The 9,841-nt window shown below is 43.0% G+C and overlaps 1 protein-coding gene across 6 annotated transcripts in view; it reads left to right on the forward strand.

Annotated features, from left to right (window-relative positions):
• The first annotated feature begins 6,359 nt into the window (after window positions 1–6,359).
• br (broad) overlaps window positions 6,360–9,841 on the forward strand; it is a 120,471-nt gene continuing 116,989 nt past the window's right edge. For all 6 annotated transcript variants that reach the window (XM_064700284.1, XM_064700285.1, XM_064700286.1 and 3 more), the window contains exon 1: window positions 6,360–6,433. The gene's annotated coding sequence lies outside the window, so the exon portion shown is untranslated. The remainder of the gene's footprint in view (window positions 6,434–9,841) is intronic.

The raw sequence follows: 9,841 nt of genomic DNA on the forward strand, positions 1-9,841 counted from the left end.
TCTATTATAATATATGTAATAGCTGCCAAGCAGATGGCTCGTGTCCACAAAAAGTTCCTCCCCTCGGCTAAAGGACGTCGAAGGAAATCATAATTGGAAATTACACACATTATTATCATCAGACTCGTTTTCATAGCTTTTCCCAAGATGGCGCACAGCCCTCCGTCTGGAACTTGGCTATGGCGCTATGAATTTATTAGAAATTCAAGAGTGAAATTCTCGGATTTCGGCGCACGCAACGCCCAGCACGTCCTCGATTGAGTGACCCCTCCCCCCAAATGTGTTTAGGAAGGGAAACGGATTCGGGTTGCGAGTCGCTTGTGGGATTATTGCCGGGACTCCAGAGAGAGAGACAGAGAGAGAGAGAGAGAGAGTACGGCTGGCTGGCGTGCGTGTTGCGCCGGGGCGATTTCACTCGTGGGTAAGCTTCCAAATGTAGCGGATGATGGGCTCCACGTCTCGCAGGTATTATGTAAATTAATTAGAGCAAAGGCAATCCTTTGCATTTCAATTGTTCGAGCAGCGAGCCGCAAAACTATTCGCCCAACTTCCAATCAGTGCAAATGCAAAGGCAAGGCAAGGAAGGGAAAGGAAAGGAAGGGAAAGGTGGCCAAAGTCAGCTGGTTCGAATCTCAGTTGGCCATCTTGAGCTATTCCTAATGATGGCCACTTAAGCAGTAGCTGGGACTTGGAGTCTGGTCCTTGCGGCTCGCCTCGGCCAGACGGAAGTCAACCCCAAAATGATTTTAACACTTTTATGATACTTTTGTTGCCACTTCCTTGTGGCCCCCCCCCCCCCCCTCTCTCTCCTTCTCTCTCTCCCTCTTGCCAGCCTGCCAGATGGACGAGCATAAGGCATTCGACTGTGTGCCTGGGCACATTTATTGATATGGGCAACCGTCCGACCGACCGACCGACCGACCGACCGACCGTCCTGCTCGGGCCTTTGTGTGTTTAGTTTAGTTTTATGGGGTGTCCGGTTGCCGTTACACACACAACACACAAACACACACGCACAACAAGCAGCGGAAGGACCTGAGTCGGAAGCCGAGTCAAACGAAGGCGGCTGTCCGCAAATTAGCATGATATGTGCCTCGGCCTGTGCCAGCAGCGGGCTCTCTGTGTCCACGATTAGGCCCATCAAAGGATTAGGCAATGACGCCCATCAAATAGGCAGGCAGCACGCCAAACCTTGGGCAAGGGTTGACAGCGGGGTGGCTTCTGTTTCCGCTGCTTCCTGCCCGTTGTTTGCCCGTTGGCTGCCTCGCAAGGCGAGGTCAAAGGTTTAAAAGTTTTGACACGCAATTACTTGAGCACATGTGGGATAGGCCTGTCTGGGGAGGGCAAACAACAACAACAACAAGGACAACAAGGACAACCCGCAACAGGACAGGCATAAGAGCAAGGGCCACGGCCAGAGCAAGGGCAAGGGCAAGGGCAAGGGTTGTTAATATCATTTTAAGTGATTTTATGATGAATTTGTGCCCTAAAATTCCAACTCATTTGCACACACACACGCACACACACACACACACACACACATACACACACACATCATCAACATCATCATCATCAATTTTGTGGGTTTGGGTTGAAGTTTAGGGCAAAAGTTTTAGTGTGAAATTTTCACAGTAATTTTATAGGCGCACTTAAGCGGTTTTGCCTCTTGGCAGCACTTCTCTCTAAGCCCTCCCCCCCCTCTCTCTCTCTCTCTCTCCCCCTCTCTCTCCATTTAGCTGTAAGCATGTGTGCGAGGACGTGTTGATTTTGTGGCATTTCAGCCTTTTTGAACTTTGAACTTGTTGGTAGTTTTAAGGATTGTTTCCCTGCCTCTGATTATGGCCCATCATAGGCTAATTCCATTTGCGTGTGTGTGTGTGTGTGTGAATGTGTGAATGTGTGAACTTGTGTGAACTTGTGTGTGTTATGTTTTGTGCATGTGTTTATTAGCGTGCGACAAATCATTTAATTCCTTAATCGTGTGTGTTTTCCAACTACATTTGATGGCTTTCTAATTGGCCCCTTGTCTAAGATTATAAAATGGGAAAGGGGCCCGATTAAATATTAATTAGTTTTCCATCCCAAATCAAGCTTCCTTTTGGCTCGAATGTGAGTTAATGCAAATTATCTTTAATGCAGCACAATTTTATAGCCCAATTCCACTGTCAACATTTCTTACATTTTTTTGCACAATGTGAAATATGATTCGCCACATTTTTCACATTTGCAAAAAAAAAATGTTGGCATTCGCCGTGAGTAATTCGTGTTTTATTTTTTGCGATGATTTATTGAATTTCGTGTCGATGTTATGGAAAATCTATAACAGTATCAATGCCACAAACAGCTGATAAAGCAAAAAGATATAGCCGAAGGCAAGCGTTAACTTTTTATATATTTTAATTATTTAATTATAATTACAAATTATACCAATACCACAGTTTTTCACATTTAAAGTTGGCCAAATGGCCCGCAAAGAATCCATTAAATGGATCATTTTTTACTATTCAAATCAAATCGATCAGCTTTTTATTTAAAGTAGCGTTACTTTTGCCATTCACATGTTAACGACAACTGACACTTGATAATGGAATCGCAGAATGTGAAAATTGTGAATATAACATATTTGGAGCATAGTGGAATCAGACTATAAGTGTGCTTGAGTAACTTAAGTGAACCTAAGCGAAAGGTCGCCGGTTCAAATGCAGAAAAACAAATTGTTAATTTTACATCTTATTACTTGTGCTCATTCAAAGCAAAAGACAGTTATACAAAATGAAGCAACAAAAAGGGAATGGAAAGATAAAGGAATTAAACAATAATAATTAATAAAAATTTTAATAATAATAATAATAATTAATTAAAAATTAAGGGCTTAGCGAGAGAATACAAAGATACATTGTGGCAATTCGAGCGGAAACATAAAGTTGACTCCACACAGTTAATTTGACTCGCGCAACGCCGGGTAATTTCATCTAGTATATTTTTATAGCTGTATCTTACTGTAAGGTTTATGGCACCGGGCCAAACGGGCCTTGAAGCGAGCTGAAAAGTTGCCTAGTCGCTGGAAGAGGATCACCTTGAGCTTTGTTTGACTTTTGCAACCCAAAAAGGAGTGTAAGTGTGTGTGTGTGTGTGTTATCTTAGTCATTTCGGTTTTGTGTACACTTTTTGTGTATATTGCACGCTTATTTTGTTTTCGTATATTTATTTTTGCACATTAATTGAATGAAACCCTCCACAAGATATTTGTACATCCATATATAAAAAGGGTTGAGCAATCATTTTTCAAATTGCAAGCGCATCGCACTCATAGAGAGAACGGCAGAAAGAGAGAGGGAGAGAAGACGGGTGCATTGATCCCAAAGACGCAGCGAAGAGAGCCCCAAAATTCAATTTTGAAGCCACAACATCTACGAAAAGCAAGAACAAGCTACAAATTATGCCTGTGTGCACGTGTGTGTGTGTGTGTGTGTGTGTGTGTGGAGACAAATGCGAAAAGAGAGAAAACAAAAAAAAAATGTTATGCCGAATAAATCCAAAGACCTCGTCCTCGTTCTTCTCCTCCTCCTCCGCGTCCTCGAAGCTGGCTGCATAGGCTTCAGCACCCTGTGTGTGTGTGTGTGTGTGTGTGTGTGTGAGAGAGCGAGAGAGATCTGCTTCTCGCTCTGTCATAGCTGCCCTTGTACAGTCAGCCAGGCCAGCCTCGATCGGCCCCTAAATATGTGGGAGAGCAAAAAAGAGCTTTCCGCAAGATAAGACTAAGCCAAACTCAACTGGAATGCGCCTTCCCCAAAGGGGTTCATCACTTTTGTTATACACATGCATATATACATATACATATACATACATATATATGTATGTGTATATACGTAAATAGATGGAGTGCGCGAGCAGCCAAGCAAGACAACAACGAGCAACGAGTGCCAGCGGGGGAGGGAAGGGGGGGGGGGGGCGCTCCGGAAAGGGGCGAATGCGGCAAAAGCAAAGTCACGCTGCGGTTTTTTATTGCCGCTGCTCGAGCTGCGGTCTTTGAACTACCAAAAAAAATAATAATAATAAAAAACTGCAGGCTCTTTTTTTCGGGGAGATGCCAAGCGATCTATGTAACGCCGCAGTCGCCGTCGCCGTCGCCGTCGCAGTCGCAGCAGGCGTCGTTGCAGTCCAGGGGGCATCTAGAGGGCTGCAAAAGTGTTGGTGAGCGCAACGAAAGCGAACAGAGAGAAGGAGCGAGAGCGAAAGAGAGCGAGAGCGAGTGAGAAGGCGAGAGCGTGGCAACTTTTTGGCAAAACCAATATATTTTTGGCCAATTCACTCACTTTTTCGCTCTCCCACTCTCCCCCTCTCTCCTTTACTCACACTCACTCTCAATTTTTGCCGGAGCGCAACGCGTTTATTTCGTGCTGTGTGAGAGGGGAAGATCGCTGTCCGTAGTTTGAAATATGCAAGCGCGCACACACACACACACACACGCACACACACATATGCGGCTGCAAACAAAGCTTTGAACATGCATACTGCGTTCGCCCCCCTCTGCCCCTTTACCCAGTGGCCTGCAGCAAGCCCTGGCAAAGCAGGCATCTACTCGCACTTCCTAAATTCTCAATGTTGCCCTCGCTAGGTCGCTGTGCTGCGATCACAGTTGCCACTGTGTGTGTGTGTGTGTGTAAATGTGTGTGTGTGTGTGTGCGTTGAGAAACCTCAAAAAGTTGTACTGAAGCCGTTAACCTCGGCTATGCGTTCGTCGTCCGAGTTTGTTTTTGGAAATTATCAACGCGCCGCGCCGTATGGCTGGCTGCCCCGGTCTTAGTGGAAGCCTCGACTGTTTGTCGGCACGGGGCGGGGGCGGGGCGAGGACGGGGCGGGTGTAAGCAAGCAAACTGCGACATTGATGATGATCAAGACAGGCCGGCAGGAAGAGGGGGGGGGGGGGGGACGCTTAGCCACCATCAAGTAAATAAGTGAAGTCATTTGCTAAAATGTTGGCAGAGGCAGCGCCGCCGCACATGTGTGAGGCAATAATCAAAAAAAAAAAAAGAGCAACAATTTTAGTCACATACAGTGCCTGCAAATGCACACACACACACACACACACACATATATATATATATATACATGTGTTGCGCTTCACCAAAATTACACAAAAATTACGCAAAGCAAAGCAAAGCAAAATAAAAATCAAGAAATGCACACACACACACACACACACACACACACACTCGCGCATAAACTTGTTGGAGATGTGAAGCTTTCGTGAAGAAAGACCAAGATTTGTGAGTTGCAATATTTGGCACACACAAACGAGTTCCGGGCATGCAACTGCGCTGCACACATCTCACCAAGCCCCCCCCCCCCTCCCCCCTCGCTCCATCCATCCCTTGATTTTTTTTTGGGCACAGCTTTCTATGGTTTGGGCGCAGGGCGCAGGGCGAAGATGATTTCCAATTGGCGTCGCCCTTAAATCATGTAAGCCTCTCTGCCACGACAAAGATCGATGCGATCCGTTGTACACACACACACACACACGCACACACACACACACACGCACACAGTTGGCAGATGGGCCGCGTTGAAAGTTTGTGATTTTTGTGCATTTTACATTTGTTCGCCAGATTTGTTTGCTTTGTTGAAGCGATTTGTGAGCGCGATTTCTCCTTTGCAAATTTTGTATTTATTTCATTATTTTTGTTGTTGTTGTTGTTTTGTAATCGCTTTTTTATTTGCAATCTGAGCGAATTGTAAAAAACTACAATATTTAAATAATACTTAGCACTAAAATTAACATGAACTAGTTGAAGAAAATTATCAAAAGGAGCACAAAATCAAGAGAGAAGGGGTAGCTACGACGAGTAGATACCCTTGTAGAACTAGAACTTGACGAAACTGTAGAGATCTGAGCAGAATTACCTAGTTTCGTTTTAGTTCTCTAGAGAAAGCAAATTTGAAAGATACAAAAACTCATTTTTCGACCGATTCTTAACATTAGAGTCAATGTTAACAGTTAGAAAGTTCTGCAAGGAGCACAGAAGTACTCAAAAAATTTGCCGTCTAGTTAGGAAATCTTGAAGATTTTCATACAATAACATAATTATCGAAAAATAATCGTATCTTATGGTCCGATCTGGTCCGAAATATATGTACTGGCTGCCACAGCTTGAGATCTAGAATACATTTTATTAGATTTATTTATAATAACTTAACATGGAGTTAAGACTAAACGATAAGTGAATATCATATGGAAAATAGTAGGAACTTCAATGTAGGTAGTATTAAATTTTGAACATGAAATTATTTATATTAATCTAAATTGCTTAATTGTTATATTTATATATTTTGCTTAATTTATTTAAATATCATTCTAGCAAGTCTATTTATCGGATTATCATAATTGAAAAATTCTTTTCTAATTTTGTTTATGGACAAGGACACGATTCAGGTATGTCCTTTTTTATCAATTGCTCTATTATTTTTGGGGACTATATCGTTCTTTGAATATTGTGAAAAGTTTTGTTCAGATAATCATATATGTGCCATGAATTGGGGTCTAAGTGTCTATATAAAATATATTTTGGTGTGAAATTTGTTTTTTGGTTTTTTTCTATTCTAAGTTGGTTTTTTTTAAATATCTGCATATATCATTAATGTTATTTTGCTAACTCATTTTCGTTAATTTGTCAATTAGCTTTAATTAAGAAAATAGATTAATTAATAATGATCTAATTATGGAGGACTAGTGTTCATGGTTGTTTATATTCGAGATGGAGTCTAGGGCAGAGCATGGAGTCAAAAGAATACACAAATCTTATGAGATCGGAAATGTCTTACATTCCTCTTGAAAAAATATGATCGGGTATAAAAGTCTTACTATAACTTGGTCTCTCGTCGGGTGGTTCGACGATTTTGTCTGATGAGGAATGTAGCCCCTTTATACCCTTGCAGAGGGTATTATAATTTTGTCTCGAAATATGTAACGCCTGGAAGGAGACATCTCCGACCCCATAAAGTATATATATTCTTGATCAGTATCAACAGCCGGACGATATAGTCATGTCCGTCCGTCCGTCCGCCCGTAAGTCCGTCCGTCTATCCGTCTGTCTGTTTCTATGCGAACTAGTCTCTCAGTTTTAAAGCTATCCTTATGAAACTTTGCAGAAGTGCATTTTTCTGTTGCATGCAGTATATATGCCGGAACCGGCTGGATCGGACGACTATATCATATAGTTCCCATAGGAACGATCGGTCGAAAAGTAGATTCTTGTATGAAAAACATTTTTTTATTTATTTAGATATCTTGACCAAACTCTGCGTTTATTAGTTTTACTATGCGTTTTACATACATGCAAAATCCTATCAACATCGGACCACTATATCATATAGCTGCCATACGAATGATCGGTCGAAAATAAAGTTGTTGTATGGAAAACTTTTTTATTTTTCAAGATATCTTGACCAAACTCGGCATTTATTAGTTTTACTATGCGTTTTATATACATGCAAAATCCTATCAACATCGGACCACTATATCATATAGCTGCCATACGAATGATCGGTCGAAAATAAAGTTGTTGTATGGAAAACTTTTTTATTTTTCAAGATATCTTGACCAAACTCGGCATTTATTAGTTTCACTATGTTCCCTACATTAATGCAAAATCTTATTTACTTCGGACTACTATATCTTATAGCTGCCATAGGAATGATCTGTCGAAAATGAGGTTCTTGTTTGAAATACTTTTTGTTTTTTAAGATATCTTAACTTTACTCGGCATTAACTATTTTCGCTGCGCGTCTTAGATACGTACGAAGCACCATGAGAATTATGAAAAGGCAGCAAACTTTGGGAATCTTTATACCCATATGGATTGCATTCAACAAGAGTTTAGACTGAAAGTTGAATTCCCTAGGGCTGGCTTAACACTCTCTAAAGCAGCTGCATATTTGTGAGCTTCAGCTTGACTGTGCTCCAGGTCAAAGGGCAATTCGCTCCGGCATTTCGCCAAGAATTCTGAAAGTATTTTGGGAAAAATTTAAAAATTGTAGCTATTAAAGATGTTTGACTATGAATTCGCTTTTTTGATGTCACCTGGCCGCAGCAATTAAATTGGCCTTTGTCATGTCTCGTTTTCAGACTGCGGTTGGGGTGCAGGTGCGGGTGCGGGTGCTGGTTGAAGGGGGGGGGGGATATGGGATAGACTCTGGACTCAGGTACTGCAGGTGATGCCGGTGATGCCGGTGCAGTGCAGCGGAATCAATTATAAATGTTTATGCTAATTTTTTGCGACGCATTTTTCATTAAAAGCAAAGTAAACACAACTGCATAAAAAACAATGCGAGGGCGTGGCCGCCGCCGCCGCCGCCGCCGCCGCGACAACACATAAGTAGCTTTGAACGCAGCCGCAGCCAGCGCCCCCCCCCCCCTTTCCCTTTGCCCCCTTTCCTACCAGCGACACACACCAGATAAAACAAAAAACAAAAAGCTTTTCGCACGAAAAGGCCTAGTAAGTAATACATTATATTAAAATATATTAAAAAACAAAAAAAAAAGACGCCTTCTTTTTTGCATAACACAGCGAACAGACAGGGGTAGGGGGAGTGGCAGGGGTAGGGGCAGGGGGGGGGAGGTAGGGGTGGGCTAGCTGTCAACAGAGAGACGCGCACATAGAATACTTATGTACACACACACGCACACACACGCGCGCAAATTAAATTGATAAATGCACAAAAAGATACAAAAAGTCAAATTGCATTAAACAAAAAAAAAAAAAGAAGAAAAATGGAAAATAATAAAAATATAAGTAAATAGCAGCGCGTAGGCACAACACAATTTGTTGTTTATATAAGCCCCAAACAGGAAAAAGCCAGAACAGCAGCACACACACACGCACACCCGCACACACACACACACGCCCACGCAGACTGGAGGCGAGTTTAACATAATCCAAAGTATGTGCAAAAACTGAGAAAAAAAAAACAACGACAAGAACAACAACGACAAAGCGCACAAACACGTATACAAATATAATAGATAAATATACGCAGGACAGTCGAAAATGCAACCACCGCGGGGAGAGGGGGGAAGGTGGAGAGGGGGGGCGGGGGTGTGTAGGCCCTACGATCTCAGTTGCATTATGTTCCCTTTGAAACTGGGCTTGACTGCACGCATTTTTATGTGCTAGCCTGCTCGCTCTCTCCCTCTCCCTCTCTCTCTCCCTCTCTCTCCCTCTCTCTCTCTGTATATATCGCTCTCCTTCGTGCTAGCTCTCTCACACACACACACACTAACCGATTAATGTAGATGGGCACGCACTTTGTCTACGGTCCATCCGTCTATCCGGCCGTCCCGTCCGTACTCCGGCTCCGGCGGGGGGGCGTATACGTAATTTTGCCTGCCCACCCACCCCCAACCAACGAACAACAACAACAACAAGCGCAGCTGAAAAATAAACCAAAACAAAAAGTGAAAACACAACACAAAAAATAAGGCGAAAAAAATGATGTCAGTAGAGAAAAGCGAGCAAAACAACAGAAGTCCGAATAAAAATGAACCAAATGGAAAATGCCCGCATGCATGCGTGTGCGTGTGTGTGTGTGGCTAACGAAAATGCAATGGCGGCCAGCACATCCGTTGCCTCCCCCTTCCCCTTCCCCCACCCCACCCCTCTCTCTTGACGGCCGCTGCATTTGCATTTTATTTTCGTGCGTGTAATGCAATCGGCTGGACACAAGCGACAGGGTGTACCGCGTGGACAGGGACAGGGTGTGCATGTACATACATGTGCATGCATGCGCATGCATGCGCCTGTATGTACATATGTACATATGTATGTATGTGGTATATGCATAT

Source organism: Drosophila montana, unplaced genomic scaffold (assembly GCF_035044405.1).
Source record: "Drosophila montana isolate Dmon_TW-CO22-7 unplaced genomic scaffold, ASM3504440v1 contig_1688_1, whole genome shotgun sequence".
In the NCBI taxonomy this organism is placed as follows: domain Eukaryota; kingdom Metazoa; phylum Arthropoda; class Insecta; order Diptera; family Drosophilidae; genus Drosophila; species Drosophila montana.